We start from the raw sequence: 18,346 nt of genomic DNA, 5'->3' as shown, positions 1-18,346 counted from the left end.
TGCCCTTTTTCTTGAAACTGGTGGTCTTATTGACCATCAACACTTGATGCTCCTTCTTGATTTCTACCTCCGCAGCCTTTAGCATTGCGAAGAGCTCGGGAATCGTCTTATCCATCCCTTGCATGTTATAGTTCATCACGAAGCTCTTGTAGCTTGGTGGTAGTGATTGAAGAATTCTGTCAATGACGCTATCATCCGGAAGATTAACTCCCAGTTGAATCAAGTGATTGTTATACCCAGACATTTTGAGTATATGCTCACTGACACAACTATTCTCCTCCATCTTGCAGCTGTAGAACTTATTGGAGACTTCATATCTCTCAAATCGGGCATTTGCTTGAAATATTAACTTCAACTCCTGGAACATCTCATATGCTCCATGACGTTCAAAACGTCGTTGAAGACCCGGTTCTAAGCCGTAAAGCATGGCACACAGAACTATCGAGTAGTCATCAGCTTTGCTCTACCAGACGTTCATAACATCTGGTGTTGCTCCTGCGGGAGGTCTGGCACCTAGCGGTGCTTCTAGGATGTAATTCTTCTGTGCTGCAATGAGGATAATCCTCAAGTTACGGACCTAGTCCGTGTAATTGCTACCATCATCTTTCAACATTGCTTTCTCAAGGAACGTATTAAAATTCAACGGAACAACAGCACGGGCCATCTATCTACAATCAACATAGACAAGCAAAATACTATCAGGTACTAAGTTCATGATAAATTTAATTTCAATTAATCATATTGCTTAAGAACTCCCACTTAGGTAGACATCCCTCTAATCCTCTAAGTGATCACGTGATCCAAATCAACTAAACCATGTCCGATCATCACGTGAGATGGAGTAGTTTCAATGGTGAACATCAGTATGTTGATCATATCTACTATATGATTCACGCTCGACCTTTCGGCCTGCGTGTTCCGAGGCCATATCTGTTATATGCTAGGCTCGTCAAGTTTAACCTGAGTATTCCGCGTGTGCAACTGTTTTGCACCCGTTGTATTTGAACGTAGAGCCTATCACACCCGATCATCACGTGGTGTCTCAGCACGAAGAACTTTCGCAACGGTACATACTCAGGGAGAACACTTATACTTTGATAATTTAGTGAGAGATCATCTTATAATGCTACCGTCAATCAAAGCAAGATAAGATGCATAAAAGATAAGCATCACATGTAATCAATATAAGTGATATGATATGGCCATCATCATCTTGTGCTCGTAATCTCCATCTCCGAAGCACCATCATGATCACCATCGTCACCGGCGCGACACCTTGATCTCCATTGTAGCATCGTTGTCGTCTCGCCAATCTTATGCTTCTACGACTATCACTACCGCTTAGTGATAAAGTAAAGCATTACAGGGCGATTGCATTGCATACAATAAAGCTCCTGCCAGTTGCCGATAACTCGGTTACAAAACATGATCATCTCATACAATAAAATTTAGCATCATGTCTTGACCATATCACATCACAACATGCCCTGCCAAAACAAGTTAGACGTCCTCTACTTTGTTGTTGCAAATTTTACGTGGCTGCTACGGGCTTAGCAAGAACCGTTCTTAACTACGCATCAAAACCACGATGATAGTTTGTCAAGTTGGTGCTGTTTTAACCTTCGCAAGGACCGGGCGTAGCCACACTCGGTTCAACTAAAGTTGGAGAAACTGACACCCGCCAGCCACCTGTGTGCAAAGCACGTCGGTAGAACCAGTCTCGCGTAAGCGTACGCATAATGTTGGTCCGGGCCGCTTCATCCAACAATACCGCCAAACCATAGTATGACATGCTGGTAAGCAGTATGATTTATATCGCCCACAACTCACTTGTGTTCTACTCATGCATATGACATCTACGCATAAAACCAGGTAAGAATGCCACTGTTGGGGAACGTAGTAATTTCAAAAAATTTCCTACGCACACGCAAGATCATGGTGCTGCATAGTAACGAGATGGGAGAGTGTTGTCCACGTACCCTTGTAGACCGAAAGCGGAAGCGTTAGCATAATGCAGTTGATGTAGTCGTACGTCTTCACGATCCGACCGATCGAGTACCGAACGCACGACACCTCCGAGTTCAGCACACGTTCAGCCCGATGACGTCCCTCGAACTCCGATCCAGCCGAGTGTTGAGGGAGAGTTTCGTCAGCACGACGGTGTTGTGACGATGATGATGTTCTACCGACGCAGGGCTTAGCCTAAGCACCGCTACGATATTATCGAGGTGGACTATGGTGGAGGGGGGCACCGCACACGGCTAAAAGATCAATGATCAATTTTTGTGTCTCTAGGGTGCCCCTGCCCCCGTATATAAAGGAGCAACGGGGGGAGATGCGGCTGGCCAGGAGGAGCACGCCAGGAGGAGTCCTACTCCCACCGGGAGTAGGACTCCCTCCCTTTTCCCCGTTGTATTAGGAGAGGAGAGGGAAGGAGAGAGAGGGGGAAAGGAAAAGGGGGGCGCCGCCCCCCTCCTTGTCCAATTCGGACTTGGGGGGACGGGCGCGCGGCTGCCCCTTGGCCGCCTCTCCTCTTCCACCAACTGGGCCCATGAGGCTCAATAACCTCTGGGGGGTTCCGGTAACCCTCCGGTACTCCGGTATATATCCGATAACCCCCGGAACCATTCTGGTGTCCGAATATAGTCGTCCAATATATCAATCTTCATGTCTCGACCATTTCGAGACTCCTCGTCATGTTCGTGATCACATCTGGGACTCCGAACTATCTTCGGTACATCACAACATATAAACTCATAATATAACTGTCATCGAAACTTTAAGCGTGAGGACCCTACGGGTTCGAGAACTATGTAGACATGACCGAGACATGTTTCCGGTCAATAACCAATAGCGGAACCTGGATGCTCATATTGGCTCCCACATATTCTACGAAGATCTTTATCGGTCAGACCTCATAAAAACATACGTTGTTCCCTTTGTCATCGGTATGTTACTTGGCCAAGATTCGATCGTCAGTATCTCAATACCTAGTTCAATATTGTTACCGGCAAGTCTCTTTACTCGTTCCGTAATACATCATCCCGCAACTAACTCATTAGTTGCAATGCTTGCAAGGCTTAAGTGATGTGCATTACCGAGTGGGCCTAGAGATACCTCTCCGACAATCGGAGTGACAAATCCTAATCTCGAAATACGCCAACCCAACAAGTACCTTCGGAGACACCTGTAGAGCACCTTTATAATCACCCAGTTATGTTGTGACGTTTGGTAGCACACAAAGTGTTCCTCCGGTAAACGGGAGTTGCAAAATCTCATAGTCATAGGAACATGTATAAGTCATGAAGAAAGCAATAGCAACATACTAAACGATCGAGTGCTAAGCTAACGGAATGGGTCAAGTCAATCACATCATTCTCCTAATGATGTGATCCCGTTAATCAAATGACAACTCATGTCAATGGCTAGGAAACATAACCATCTTTGATCAATGAGCTAGTCAAGTAGAGGCATACTAGTGACACTCTGTTTGTCTATGTATTCACACAAGTATTATGTTTCCGGTTAATACAATTCTAGCATGAATAATAAACATTTATCATGATATAAGGAAATAAATAATAACTTTATTATTGCCTCTAGGGCATATTTCCTTCAGCAGCAAGGTCTGTTTCGCTTTCGTGGCACATCCACGGAGCAACGGCCAGGCGGAGAGGGCAAATGCTAAAGTGTTGCGAGGCCTGAGGACAAAGACTTTTGACAGGTTGCACAAGAGTGGAAGGCGCTAGATTGATGAGTTGCCGGCGGTTCTTTGGTTAATCAGAACGACGCCAAATCGAGCCACCGGCCAGACACCCTTTGCCCTGGTATACGGGGCAGAAGCAGGTCTCCGCACGGAACTCACATACGGGTCACCTCGAGTGCTCGCTTATGACGAGCTTGAGCAAGAGCAATTGCAGCAAGATCACACAACGCTCCTTGAGGAAGATCGTCTTCGGGCAGCTGTGAGAGCAGCACGCTACTAGCAAGCCTTGCGCCGCTACCAGAGCCGCAAGGTTCATGCCTGAAGCTTTGAGGAAGGCGACCTTGTTCTTCGGCACGTTCAGTCGGCCAAGAATTCCAACAAGTTGACGCCGAAGTGGGAAGGCCCTTATCGGGTAATATGAGTCTCCAGGCCCGGCGCAGTCTGCCTGGAGACCGAAGATGATGTCCCAGTGAGCAACTCCTGGAACATCGAACATCTTCGCAAGTTTTATCCATAAGGCACGGTTGCCGGGCCTCCTGGCAAGCCACCTTTTGTACAAGCTTTGTCGGCAAGGCATGTAACCCTCTGTACAAAGCTAGGCGCAGACCCTGAGCATAAATAAACGAAGCGCTGGCACCCTAAGTTTTAGCATGCATGCTAGGTTAAGTCTCTCCCTCGGTTAGGGTTGATAGTGCTTAGCGGCGGCTAACCCCTAGCCTAGAGGTCGAGTATGCGTCTTTCTGTCCTCTTTGGTTCGCAGGGCACGTGGACACTTCTGCTGAGCCGCTTGGGAGAAAGAGGACGAACCGGGGCCCAGGCCCCGGCAAGCCAGGACTGCCGGGGGCTGAAGACACAAGGATCTAACCACGGCAAGCCAAGGTTGCCAGGGGCTGCGGATTCAGATAAGTCCTTCATCCCCTATTGTGCATTTCCGTATGGAACTGGGACAAATGAAACCTCGTTTTACTCCGAGACCACCCTGCTCCCCCTTCTTCTTGTACCCATTCCCTGGGACAGAACCGGGTCATAGACGCGGTGGCAAGGAAATAAACGAGGGGCCTAACTCTACTTCGCCTCTGCCTCCGCTAAAAGCGTGAGAATGGTTGACTAAAGTCAGGGGACGGCAAGGCCTGTTGCCGGGCGACAATGTTTATCCTAAAAATAACAAGGATTCATTCCTTAGCATGGGCCTCGCTCACGCACAAAGAACCCGGTAGACACCCTTTTTCATTAAAAACATCCCATATAGGTACAGTTCATACGGAATTAAAAACATGAGCAAGGGGATTACAAGTCTTAAAATTAACAAGCTCCCGCAGGCTTACAAACAAAAAGAGATAAGGTGCCCGTATTCCCTTTCTTGTCCCTCTCCTCAGAAAGTGGAACAAGATAGCAGGAGGGCAAAAAGAGTTCCTACGCGAGGTGCGAGGAGCAGAAGGTGCCAAGAGAGCATCTCGGTGCCGACAGGAGAGCTGGAAAACGAGGAAGCGGGCCAACAGTACGCGACGAAGGCGTCGGTGCCACCGTACTCCGACCTGACGGCCGCCACCCGCCTTCTTCACCTTCTCCGGCCCTCCTACACCAGCCGCCCAAGGAGACGACGAGGAGCGCCCCGATGGAGAGCTTGACGAGGAAGGCCCTCGGCAGGGCGCGTGGCCGAGGGAAGGGCGACGTGGTCAGTCGAAGTCGGCGTCCCGCAGCTCGACTCCCTCGTCGCCGCTTTCGCTGTCCTCCTCGTCACTCCCGCTTGAGGAGGAATCTTCATCGTCGGAGGAGCTCTCCACGCAGCACTTTAGGCAAGTTCCAAGGTCTCCGAAGACCTTGACGGAGAGTAGGCCGCCCTCCATTAACTTGAAGTAGAGGACGAGCCCTGACGTCAGGCTGTGGATGCGAGCAAATGTCTTCCATCCGTGGTGGAGGTACATAAAGTGAGGAGCGGGGAAGTCGACGTCGACCCGCGTACCGCCGTTCCCGCAGCCTCTCATGTGCAATCTGAGGGTCTGGGGCGGATCGAGCTCCATTTCGTAAGCAAATGGGGTAGGGAGACGGAACCGACGACGCGGTGGCCGGCGCAGCCTGATGAAGAACTCCCGAGGCTGGTCCCCGACGTGGCCCTCCATCACGGGTGGCATCGCTGGCAGAGGCACGGCCAGCGCGCCGCCTCGTCCCCTCTCCCCCGACCGCCGCGGCGACCTCGACCTCGCCCCTCCCCCTTCCTCTGGCCGGCTCCGCCGCCGCGAGCTCGTGGGAAGGAGGAACGCGCTGCCGAGCGGCGACCCTCGCCCCCACCGTTGAAGGGCCTGCGCCCCCTCTCGCCATGACGGGTGGAAGGAGCGGAAGTGGAAGAAGATGGATGCTGGGAGAACGTTGGATGACATCCCCCTCCCCCTCCTTATAAAGGAGCGGGGTCGAGGCTCGGCCGCCCCACTCCACCAATCCAGCCATCGGAGGCGCAGGGAATCAGGACCGACCCGCTGCCACAATGAGCGACGACCCGGTTTCCCATCTCCACCGCCTGCCACCTGCATGGGGGACGCGTGGCGAGTGAGCAGGATCAAGGGGACGGGTGAGGCGACCGTTCCCCACCCCGTGATCATGGGGCGGCAGTGCCTTGAAGACCGTGACCCGAGTCCACTTAGTAAATGAGCCACGCCTCTGCGCCTCCCTCTTTTTCTTATGGGGAAGGCGCAAGCCACCTCTTTACCGCGATGTGACGCATGCGTGCGGGAACCACCCCACGCATGACCCCCACATCACACATGACCCTCCATGTCGTGCGTTCAACACGGGTCGTGGGGAAGCACAGCGGACGAAACAGTTACTACGGTAAAAATCCGCCCCACCTGCCCGCGCACCGTTCTGGGCCTGGCCCAACAACGCGTCGCGCTTATGTGTGGCACAGACCCGGGGGCTCCTATCGGTGTACAAAAGTAGGGGCTCTCCTTTTGACCCCTTTACTTGTGCACGGGCAATCAGAGCCATGCGCCGCGGCCACACTTAGCAGGCAGAGGAGGGAATCCAGAGAGAAGCCAAAGCACAAGACAACCAAGGCAACGCCAAGACCAGGAACACTGGAGAGCAAGAGGGCGAGGTAGGCTCCCTCGGCAAGATCCTTGCCGAGGCAGCCTCTGCAGTCCCGACAAGAGCCTTGCCGGGGCAACCTGCCCGATGCCAGCGGAGCAAGCCACCCTTGAGCCCATGGGTCCCAACACCACCAACTACATTGGAACCAAGGCTCGGGAGGCGCCTCTGTGGTGGCATGCAAATCTTCGTCAGGATCATAAACATGTGAGATCAGATGAGGACCAGAAGACGACGACCCTCGGCGGGATCCTAGCCGAGGAAATCCACAAGACCCCTGGCAAGCGCCTTGCTAGGGACGACTGCAACACCACGGCAAGACCCTTGCCGGGCCCCCGGCAAGACCCTTGACGAAGGCATCAGCAGGGCCACTGCCAGGCCCGTGCCAGCCAAGACTCCACTGCCGACCCCAAGCAGCTGCTAGCTCAACTAGCTGGGCAGGCACCTGCGTGGCGACGGGCGGCCTCTACACCGACTCAGCAAGCACCTGCGTAGTGGCATGCAACCCTTCGTGAAGGCTCCACCACCACGCCAGCCCAGCAGCCAGCCAACATGGCGCCACGACGCCTCGTCAGCTCGGACGCGTGTCAAGGCCAGGCGAGGCAGCGACAGCTGGGACGTGCTTCCTTGCCGTCCCCGATAAAGCAAGGGGGACACATCGGCAGCACATTAAATGCCTTTGTCCGACGGTCCCAGAGGATAGGCTTATCAACTGTAGACCTTTCCACCTCCTGTGTGCCACTGTGGCAACCCCCTTTTTCCTATAAAAGGAGGCCCGAGGCGACCAAGAGAGGGATTCGGCTCTTTTGGCCAAGTTGCACCCCGTAGCTAGCTCAAGAACACAAGAACACTCAATACATCCACCAAAGCAGGACTAGGGTATTACGCATCTTCGCGGCCCGAACCTGGGTAAACGACCCGTGTGCTTCCTGTCAGACCTGCTCTTTGCACAACCTCGTGCCCGCCGACCGTAGAAGGGATCCCAGTGACCCCATAGTTGTCGTTCCCACCGACACCATGCTGCGAGGGCGAGATGGGCCCTGCGATGCCTCATACGGTACGCTCCATATTGGAAATCGACCCAAGTCTCCCTGATACACCTTCTTCCAGTGATGAACATCAGTGTACAGCGGTAGTACAAGGAGGGGCCTTGAGACATTCCAATCTCTATTTTTGTGCAGATCAACTAAAATTAAGCACCCCAGTTTGTAGAAACGCTTAAAACATTAACAATGGGACTAGTTGATGAAACATATACTAATGAAGAGAAGCACTTTCTTTAGCTACATTGGAAATGAAATGATAGAGAGGACACTCGCTCTATTTTAACTGTATTATTACTTCATTTTATCAGTGGCAATAAGGTCGAGCAGGTGGCAAACGAGGTGTACCGTGCGTCGCAAGGATGGAGGCCGGTGGTGCTTAGACTGGGATGCTAAAGCTGGCTCTATCTCCCCCCCTGATGTTTCTGTGGTAGCATTTGAGTTGTAATCCAAACTTGGTCAAGCTGGTGCTGCGTCCCCCTACCTGCCTAGCTTATGTGGCGAACTTGTCTCCTGCTAGCGCTCAGTCCGTTCTAGTAGTAGTTGCATAACTGCCCGTTGACATTGAGATGTTGTCAGATAATGGTTGTCTATGGTAGGGTTTCTTTAATCAAATCGGAGGAAACCCCCTCTTTCGATATATAAAAAAATCAGTGGCACTAGCGGTGCCAAAACATTGCCTCAAATTAATAGTGCCACTAGATTAAGGTGCAAAATAATACATTACTGCTTTATCACGGCAGTGCTAAAACAGTAGCAAAAGAGCAGACTCAACATGCAGGATCTTTGGCAAACGGTCAGACAAAAAAGGAACATACCTCGTGATGGGAACCATATCTGCAGTCAACACCATCGTAGAAGGGATGACACCAGTCACCAACATGGATGATTCAATTCATGGGACCTTTTGGTGCAGTTCACCTAAAATGAAGCAATGTCCCATGAGCTATCAGCTTCTTCTTAATTTTTTTAAGAAAAGGGCTCCAGCCCCGATTCCATTTCCATCAGAAAATGAAACCCACAGAGCTTCTTCTTCATTAGTTGCAATAAAATTGAGCAACATCAAGGTTGGTTGTGAAGCTCCTGGAATGTTCAACTATAATTTGGATATCATTTGTGCAGTTCAACTAACATCAAGCGTGAAATGTATATCTCTGTTTGCACAAAAAAGGTGGAAAGGAGGGTGACTAATAAGTGATGAAACATACATCAAATGAAAAGAACACTACAAAAAATAAGACACTTCCGTGATGATACGTTTTTGTAATAGTAGGTCATGTTTTCTGTCATGCATGTACATCCATGACGATTTTATGACAGAATCAAGATAGTCATACATGTGTTGTCGTAGAAGTGTTCCATGGCATTACCAAAATTATCATCACGGAAGTGTCCACTTCCATGATGATAAATCGCGTGTCATGGAAGTGCTTTCGTCAAGGGGGACCGACATGTGGCATCCACCGTAATGGGTCGCCGTTAAGCTATTGTGTCCGGTTTTGGATCCGATAACCCGCTAACAGCCCGGACCAATGAGGATTTTCCACATGTAAAATTCTCATTGGCTGGAGGAAACACGTGTTGGCTCACCGTTGGGACAGATGTCATCCATTCATTGGACAGGAGGGCGCCTATGATACGTCGACACGTGGCACGGCCCAATAGAGGCCCATTCCGGTGAAAAGGCCGACCCATTTGACTTGGTCAAAAGGTAATGGGCTTGCCCACGGAAAACCTGTTAACGGCCTGTTCGTATATAGCCCATTTACGGCCCGCTAACTCACGACCCGTTACCGCCTATCGGAATTAAGCCTAGTAGCATCATCTGGGCCGTCCAATATGATTCCAGCCCGTTGTAACTTCCGGCCCATGTATGGCCCATGATGTCTTTCGGCCCATATAAGGCCATTTGTAACTCTTGGCCCATTAACGGCCCGTGGTGAATCTGGCCCGCAATGAACGGTGTACCCCTTTATACCCATTAACGACCCATTATTACATTGGGCCGTTTCCAACCCCTGTTATCTTTCGGCCTTCTCAGGGCTCATTTACAGCATTCGGTTACTTACGACCCGTTATTGGCCTTTTCTCCTTGTGGGCCAAATTCAGCCCGCGGTTACAATCGGCCCGTTTGCGGCCTGTTAATCCGTTGGGCCGTTTTCATAGCGTAATCAAATACGGCTGATTAACGACGGCCCGTTATTGTCGGCCCATGAATGGACGATTCCAAATCTAGCCCATTTACGGCCCATAATGCGGTCTGTTATTAGCCCATGTTTGGCCTATCGATCATACGGCACGTAGAAGGCCCATTGCTGTTACGGCTCATAGAAGGCCCATTGTTTCTATGGCCCTTAGAAGGCCCATTGTTCTACGGCCCATAGGAGGCCCATGGTAACTACAGTAAATATGTAGCCCATGGTTATTGTGGCCTAGTTTTAAAAAATAGGTTATTGCGGCCACTAGCAAACCGCGGAAAAAGAACTGCACTGACTACAAGCAAACAAATAAACAAGACAACAAGGAAATAAATAAGCAAGCAACTTACACTAGGCTATCACGGCTATTACACATATTACATACACTGGGCATCAAAGTTCGCCACCAGTGCAAATATAGGGAACAAAGCAGCATATCATATACACTGGTTGTCAAAGTTGGCGACCAGTGCTAATAAACGCCGCAACAAAACAAGTCCAGAACTGAAACCACTTCAGAAGAGCTCAAGAAACAATATCCTGGGTACTCATAATGCTGGCAAGATGCTTAGCAAGCTTATTAACTTTCTCTTGTTTGGCGCATAAATCCTCCAGCACTTGCTGTTGCACCAGAAAGTATGCATCTGAATTCTGCAGGGACTTCCTCAGTCCTTCGGCTTCCTATCGCATAACATCTGATTGATGTCTTTCAACTTGAAGTTGAGACTCAAGAAGCCGAACTGATTCAGGCAGCGAGTTCGAAGAGCTGGTGCCAGCAGTAGTAGCCAGTAACTCGAACACTACATCAAGACAGGACTTTGGGGTTGTCTCAGTGTCTTCAATACAGTTTTATCAGCTTTCTTGGAGGCCAACAGGGATGTCTCACTATCTTGAAACTTATTTGCCTTACTTCCTTTACCATTGCATAATGGGGTACTCTTCTCCAATATTTTATCCGCGTTCTAAAAGAGAAACAAACAAACAAACACATCATAGGTTTACAATGTAGTATATGAAACTCATTTGGGTAAACCAGTTCAGTAGTAAGCTGAACAGGATAACAACATGAAACAAACATATATCTATGTAGTATGGTCACTGTATGGTCTATATCATTCTATTTTATGTTGCCAAATCAAGATAGATACAGTTTGAGTCATATCTATTTAAGACAAAGCAGCATAGACAGAATATAAGTGTGGGAAACTACACAGCAATAACAACACTTGTAATGTGCATGGCATGAGAACATAACTATTTATTCAATTGAAACTGAAATCAACATAGAGCAAGTTACAACAAAAAACACATTGAAGAAACAGGTTTAAAACATACCTGTTGCTCCATTGGAGTTTCAATTGCATCCTTCAAATTTGAAATTAGTTGGTATGAGTAAATACAGTGATGCAAGAGCAAAGTAGTATGAACCATAGCTACGGAACCTGACCTGAGAACAATTCTTCTTCTTCTTTAAGCGTTGACTTGGGGTTCGGAGTGGTGGTCGTCATGCTTTGGGCACTGTAGTTGCCTTAATAACTGCTTGTGTTCGGGTGCTCTATGGTGGAGACGGTGTTGTGTCAACTGGAACTGGGTTACTATCTGCTGGGGTTGGGGTTAGAAGGGGTGTAGCTAGTTCTCTGTCCAACTAGGTAGGGGTACAATCTGCGTGAGTTTGGGTTATGTGTGCTGGGGCTGGTTCTTGGGCAAGTACAATCGTGGTTCTATCTGCATCGACAGGTAGCACGATCTTTTCTGAAGACCGTGTTTTACTCTCACAGATACTGCCATCACCCCCTCCAATTGAAATGGTTGATAAACAAGAAAAGTAATTGAATGTACAGACATTGTAAGATAGACAGGTGCAATGGATAGTAGGGAAGAAAACAGGGCATGAAATAATTCACATTTATGTTGTCTAACCAAACAGAATAGCAGGACATAATATCGCATATATGATGGCTAATTAAACAGGATAGCATGACACAATTTCACATGTATGATGGCTAACTAAACATGATAGAATTACATACTTCAAAATATGATGAATATGTAAATAGGATGACATGATATAACTATACGATGTGTCTATTAAAGTGGTTGGCATGCCATAAATCACAAACATGCTGTTGATGGAAACATGATGGCATGATATAATTCATGGATAGAATGACATAATTCAAAATATGCTGAAGATGAGATGATATAACTATATTTTGTCTTTAGAAAATGGGCTGGCATGCCATAATTCAGATACATGTTGTCTATGTAAACATCTTAACATGATACAATTCAAATATATGATTTATATACTAAGCAAGTGAGCAGAGGGCAATCACAAACATGATGTGTCAACTAAGGAGATGACATTCAATATTGTGTCTATGATGTAAAAACTAAGCATTGCAATACAACATATGCATGATATGAGTAATATAACCCTGCCAAGTTTGAGCATACACCTCAGGGGGATAATAGGACTGGTCATCTGCCTCCGAATCCTCCTTTGAAGAGCTATCTGCAACCGGCAAGATATCTGCTTCAGCAGGTAGCATTATCTTCTCTGAAGACCTTGTTTTCACTCAGATTTCTCCATCACCAATTCAAATGGTTGATGCACAGGAAGAGTAGTTGAATATACAAACATTGTCGACAAATGCAACGATAAATACAAAAAAAGGACGGCATGATATAATTCACATATATGACGCTTGGCTAAACAGCATGGCATTGCATAATTCACATATATAATGCCTTGCAACAAGATAGCATTGCATAACTCACATATATAATGTCTTGCAACAAGATGGCATCACATAATTCACATATATGGTAAATAGACACTAAACAGGTGGCATTCACACAAAGCATGTCTCAACTAAGCAAATGACATCGCAATGCAAGATACCATACGCACGATATGAGCAACATAACCCTGCCAAGTTAGAGCATGCACCTCGGGGGGGGGGGGGATAGGACTGGTCATCTGTCTATGAATCCTTCTCTAAGGAGCTATCCGTAACCAGCAAGACATGCGCTTTGTCAGATAGCATTGTCTGCTCTGAAGATCTTGTTTCCACTTCAGATGTTTCCATGACCGTGCCGAATGGCTGATGCAAAGGAAGAGTAATTGAATGTACTAAAATTGTTGACAAATTTAACACGTAATAAAAATGATGGCATGATATAATTCACATATAAGATGACTGGCTAACCAGGCTGGCATTGCAAAATTCACATATATGATGCCTGGTTAAACAAGATGGCATTGCATGATTCACATATACGATAAAGAAATTAAACAGATGGCATTGACACAAAGCATGTCCAAACGAAGCAGATGACATATTTGATGTATACAGTAAGCAATGCAAGGCACAATATGCATGATATTACCAACATCAGCATGCCGAGTTAGAGCAAAGACCTCAGGGGGTAAATAGGAGAGGTCTTGTCCTTCTGAATCCCCGTCAGAACAGTTATCTTCCTCTTGATTATGATCCAAAATGGGTGGAGGGGGCTCCCTTTGCGCCCACCATGGAGCGACGTTTGCATGAAATTTTATTGCCACGCAAGGCTCGAATCTTTTGCTCTACATGTTCAGTTCCATTGTGTACAATAACTGACATGCATAAGAATAAAACATAGTGAGATTATGTAAGGAGTGCATGCACAAATCCAGAGTGATGGTAGCAAATTGTGGATAGACCCAAAACCAATGATAGCAGGCAGATAATAGCTTTAGTTAAAAAATACAGATAATGGCTCTTTTAATGTTTGTTTGCACCCAACATGAAACTCATAGTAGACACCCAAGATTAACCAGATAGTACTGATTGCTCCCCCAATATGTACACCACAACCATTTAAAAACTCAAGTTTCAGCATCAGTTTGGACCTGACTCGGAGTCTAATAGGTGAACACGACGATAAAGTAGCATGTCATCATATTAAGCGATGCATAACGTAAGCAGACACGGAAGATTGTGACCTCTCTTGCGGACCCGTGTAGTCCTCAAGGTCATCTGGTCAGTAGATGATGGTAATGCAGTTGTCTTGGCTGCCGGCGGCGGGGAAGAAGATCTGAAGCGGCGAAAGACAGTCTGGAGAGCGGATCCCTGCTGCCGTGAACCCTTTCGTCGTTGGAGCAGCTGAGCTGGGGTGGAACACAACGCAGCAGGAGCAGGACAAACCACACAAGGTTTTCTTTGACACATATCTGTAACAGAAGTAATTGTGTAAGGGCTTGTTTGAATTTGAGGATTCTAACAATGCAGGGATAGGAAATAGACAGGAATAGGATAGGAATGCACGTGCAAAATAGAGAATTTAAAAACACATGATTTCTGCCAATCTGGGTGTTTGATTCACAAGAATTGGAAGATCATAGGATGCAAAGAAGCATGGTGAGATTAAGTCAAACCACAAGAAAATGTACGGTTATAATGCTATTATGCTACTATGTCTTAGTCTTGTGCTTCATGAATAGGAATTTGAAAAGGAGGACAAGTGGAAATTAAAATTCTTACATTTTTTCTTTCAAGGAGACACTAAAGGAACAAATCCTACAGTTTTCCTTTGCTCCATTCCTTTGAACAAAATTCATGAATAGTAGTACCATAGGAAACTTTCCAATTCCTCTGTTTTTCCTTCACTTTTCCTTTCAAGCATTGGCGATTCTAGTAGGCAGGCTTGATCAAGGGAAAGCCTACATTAAAAAAATGTTTTTGTGCTACTTCTATTAATTTGGACCCAGGCCACTGCCCTACTAGCTCAAATCCCAGGCCCATTGACAAATGCACAGCTCAAACGAGCAGAGATGAATAATGATGGCGTTCAAGAGAGTCCATCACGGATAGCTAAGTTGCCTGGTACCTCACTTCTTGTCATATAGTAGGATAAAATAATCGTATTTCATGTTACTACGTGTGCTTAGTGGACAATATATATAACATGTAGAGTAAAAAAGAGATACAACAAGTGTACAACCTCTTTGGCGAAGCCATGTCGATCTCAGCGTGATTTTTTTGGTCGGCGAGGATGCTCCGGCTGACTTGGCTATTGGAGGAGGGGAAGAAGATCTTAGGCGTCTGGAGATGGAGCTCGGGGTACTGCTCCGCTGTGATGGAGGGTTTTGTCGTTGGAGCAGCTTGGGTGAGCTGTACGACGCCGAGGCTGAAGCAGGACAAGTGAGACAATGTTAACCTGAGTGGAATTTTAATAGCATCTCCAATAGATGACGTAAAATACATAACCACAAAGTGCTAGATGTAAAATACATCAGCCACTCATCTCTGAACTTAACTGTCGAAACTGAATTTAACTGTCGAAACTAAATTTTGTTGTCGAAACTGAATTTTACTGTCGAAACTGAATGCACTAGTAGCAGAAAAGCAGTAGCAGCAACAGCAGCGCGTCCGAGGGCCGGGACAACTGGTGGTGTAGTAGCATCAGGTGAGGCTACACGTCAGCCGACTGACTTTTTCATCTCTGGTCAGTCGATTTTCCAGTCATTGGATACGAAATCAAGGGCCTGCAGTTTATCTTCAACCTCCACCCCCCTGAGCCGCCAGCCACCACTGGCCAAACAGCCGCCCCCACTGCCCGCGGCCGGCGGTGCGCCGCCCCGCCCGGCCCGAAACCACTCCCCACCGCCGGTCCGCCGCCGCCCCGGCCATCCCTCTAGCCCCCCCGTGCCGAGCGTTTTCTCCGGCGATCCCCACGCCACCACCCCACCACCTCCGGCGACCACCGCCTCCACCCTGAACCCTAAAATAGATAGTGGGGTACCTCTCTGGCGAGCCACCCTCCCCGCTGCGGCTGATTCTTCCTTAACTCTGGCAAGCCCCCACCCCCTGAAAATCGAGTGACCCAAAAGTCGATTCAGTCGACTGATGTGTAGCTAAATCGGAGCAGCATCGCAAGCAAGAGCAAGAGCGAGAGCAGTAGCGCGAGCAAGAGCAATAGCAAGAGCAGACCAAGCAGGGGACCGAGAGCAACAACAGAGCAGCAGCGCAAGCGAGAGCTAAAGCAGCAGCAGCTCCTACTGATGTGGACATCGCCGCCGAGGGAGCGACGCCGTGGAGGAAGCGGTTGACGACGCCGCCGTGGATGGAGCCGCGCCGTGTCGGCTCGGGACCAAGCGCCAGCAGCACCGTGAGATCGAATCAAGAAGAAAATGCGGCGATTAGTGTACAACCTCTTTGGTGGCGCTGATTAGGCCTCATATTCATCTGAGGAAACTGTGATGATGATGCTCTTCCGGCGGTGCAGGTGAAGACCGCGGTGTGGGAATGGAGGTGGCGCGAAAGACGAGGGGAACATCGGGTCAGGATACAACTAAAGAGGGACAAGTCAAAGGAACATATGTTTTTCTGAGTTGTGGATGCATAGATTAGTATGTCGAGCGAAGCTCAACCTTTCTTCTGGATAACCCATGCGGAAAGGGTAGAACTGGCAGATTCACAATATAGAATGGAGAACTCATCAAGAGCACTGTGGTCGTGACCTTTTGGTTCAAAAGAACTCCTGCCAAGAATGGTTCATGGTAACTGGAAGAAGGATGTACCATGAACCTCGAGGACTATCGCAAAGGTTACTAATATCCTAAAGGTACGAGCAACACTATCAACACGAGGTAAGTAGAGTGAATCTTGGGTCAAGAACCCAGGAATAGAATACCTACTACTAAATGGCATCACGGGATGCTTTCGAGAATGGTGGCCAGAATCATCACACTGGGGATACAAAACATGGCTAGATTACTAGGTGGTTCTCTAAGACACCTAGGGTCATAATAGTAGCTCCAACATATATACTGAGGCAATTGAGTACCTCAACGCACCGGTTAGTGTGCTTATTCTGACCAAAAAGGACATCGGGAATGGAAAGAAAGGATTTGCAAATGCATCAGACTATTTAGAGACCTGGGATGACTCGGACAGCATAACGGCTGTAAATGCTCAAAAAGATTCGAGACATTTTTCAAATAGTGGCGTAACCACTCAGAAGCACAATATCAAAGTTCCGAGACCAACTATGAACACACGGAAGTAGTAGAAACTGAACTCGGGCTTAAATCCGTCAATCCTATAAGTCTCTATCATAGTAACTCGTCATCCTGATAGATAGATGAGAAGGCCTAGTTCTTAATCCCCGTAGAAAGGACGAGGATGACTCAGATCAGAAGGGCATAAGGTAAAGGAGTAAAAAGAGCCTTACGTTCCCTTCCACAATCAATTCCCTTATATAACTAAAGCATTTCTAGACTCGACTTCGACCAGTTTGGCTTGGTAATCCTATAGGCAGTCAGGCTCTGATACCAATGTTGTCAGGACCCCGATTCCAAGTCACATCGATCTAGCCGGTAACACCTCATATCACTTTGCGGCCTCAGGCACGGTATTCCCACGGGTGTCGCCTTACCATGGCCCGGGACCGTTTGCGCCTTTTGGCTCACGTATATGATAGTGTCGCTAGCATCCATATGTCACAGAACCCGGGTCGACATGACTTGTCGTGAACCCAAAGTGGCACTAACTTACGGGGACAGGCATACCTGAATCAACATCGAGCATGTCGGTCAGCAGCGTGTGAATCCGGGCTGTAGCACTGGCTAACAGGACTCCGGGAACCCGGGCTGTAGTAGGCTAGGTAGGACTACGGATGTCACCGTGTGACATTTCCCCGAAGGGACAGACACAGGAACGAAGTGAATCACATGCCGACCAGTCAAGTGTTCCGGAGCAGTAGTGCTGGGCTAGCAGGACTCCGGTGAACCGGGCTGTAGCGGACTACTATTGCTCATGGAAGCACAAGACTACATTTCCCCATAAGAGAGGCTACCAAGGATAAACAACTAGGTTGTCAGATCCTGCACATACCAAGTATTTCAATCCTACACACAATATGCTGGATATGCGCAAATACAACATGGCATCACAACATGACTCTAGAACTCAAGTATTTATTCATTAGGCTCCGAAGAGCCAGATATTACAAACATGGGTCTGATGACCCAGCATTCAAGTCATACAAGCAACAAGCACAAGCGGAAGCTTAACTTGTCTGAGTACAGACAACTACAAATGAAAAAGGCTGAGAAGCCTGACTATCTACAAGACCCTGCCGAGGGCACAATATCGTAGCTGAGGTAACAAGCTAACGTCGAAGGCCACGCGGAACTACTAGCGAGACTGACGTCTCTCTGCAAAAACATAAAATAGGCAAACGTGAGTAAAAATGTACCCAGCAAGACTTACATCAGATCTATCGACATATGCATCGGTATCAACAAAGGGGGTGGTGGAGTTTGACTGCAG

Source organism: Triticum aestivum, chromosome 6D (assembly GCF_018294505.1).
Source record: "Triticum aestivum cultivar Chinese Spring chromosome 6D, IWGSC CS RefSeq v2.1, whole genome shotgun sequence".
NCBI lineage: Eukaryota > Viridiplantae > Streptophyta > Magnoliopsida > Poales > Poaceae > Triticum > Triticum aestivum.
The sequence above is the reverse complement of the archived record's forward strand: the minus strand, read 5'-3'. Positions refer to the sequence as shown.